This window comes from Lissotriton helveticus, chromosome 7 (assembly GCF_964261635.1).
Source record: "Lissotriton helveticus chromosome 7, aLisHel1.1, whole genome shotgun sequence".
NCBI classification, from domain to species: domain Eukaryota; kingdom Metazoa; phylum Chordata; class Amphibia; order Caudata; family Salamandridae; genus Lissotriton; species Lissotriton helveticus.
In genome coordinates this window covers 622,451,160-622,452,585 of record NC_136068.1, presented here as the reverse complement: position 1 = coordinate 622,452,585, position 1,426 = coordinate 622,451,160, and positions in this window count along the sequence as shown.

Here is a 1,426-nt window from a genome sequence, read left to right as displayed (position 1 = left end):
CTGACACTGAGCGATCGCGCCCTTCCTCAGCAAGTCTGCCACCTCTGCGTCTATGAAACTGTGATCTAGTTGGGAAAAACGGAGAGGTGGCGGGGGTAACGCTTGCGCAGGAGGAGAATAGAATTCCAGCCGGAACCCCTGAATAGTCTGTAAAACCCAAGCATCCTGAGTCAACGCCTGCCAGTGCAGAAGACAATGCTGCGTGCGACCCCCCAATGGAAGAAGAGATAAGTCCGTGACACTCACCGGAACTTTGATGGGCCTTGAAACTCGCCCTGTTGTTTCCCGACTGGAAACGTCCTCTGTTGAAGCCTTTTCGAGACGGATAGAAGGTGCCGCCGCGGGTCGAGTCCCACTCGCCCCGGCCTTGTCCAAAATCACCTCTCTGGAAGCCTCGGCCTGACGAGCGACCCCCGCCTCGCCCGGCCCTGTTGAAAACACCCTGTGTGAGCGCTCGCTTGATACCGCTCTGGGCCTTGTCCAACGCGGTGAAGGTACCAACATATTTGGTGACATCTTTAACGAAACGGTCCCCGAAGAGACAACCACCAGCCAGGGGACCCGGCTCCGCCTCCGCAAGTTCTGTCAAATTACCGTCCATTCGAAGCAGCAAGGACTTGCGCCTCTCCGAAGAGACGGCGCAATTCGCGTTGCCTAGAAAGCAAATCGCGCGGTGAGTCCATTCAGCCAAGATGTCTGGGTCTACAGGTGTTGCCCCTTCCTTGGCCGCAAGGGCCATTTCTAAGATCTTGGCCAGGGGGCCAATAACATCGAGCATCTTGTCCTGACAGCCCCGCCAGGCCCTGTCAAGCCCCCTTTTGGGGTCTTTAGAAAACTTTTTCAAAAAGGTCAACATACTGGCGTCAATTTCCGGAGTGTCGGCGACATTGTCCGGTATATCTGGACGCGGGCACTCCGACCGCAGCCGGTTGCGTACTTCCCTCGTGAAACTCTTCCGGAGGTGATCGTGAATGTACTCCGAAACCTCCGCTGGCGGGACCCAGTCCGAAGACCGAGGGTGAATTATGTCGGAAGGGTCAAAATGAAAGGCCCTGGGTGCCTTGTCCTCCGCCGCTTTGGGAGCCGACTTAGCCTTCTTAGGGGGCGGAGGCTGCTCCTCCGATGAATCAGTGCCTGTACTGGAATCAGTGTAGGAGGTGGTGGTATTAGTGTCCACTACTATTTGGCGCTTACACTTCGCCTTGCCACCAGATCGTGGCTGAGTAGGAGCGTCCCGATCCTGCAAGGAAGCCATGGACTGAGCGTGAGGCCACAGGTGGCGGTCGTCCGAAACTGCTGTAGAGGTAGAGGGGGTAGGCCGCTTCTGCTTCTTGTGCTTGCCATAGCCGTGGCGCTTAGCAAAACCCTCCAATTGTTTTTTAATGGGGCGCAGGGCCACTGCGAGTGCCTGCTGCACAGTCTGAGG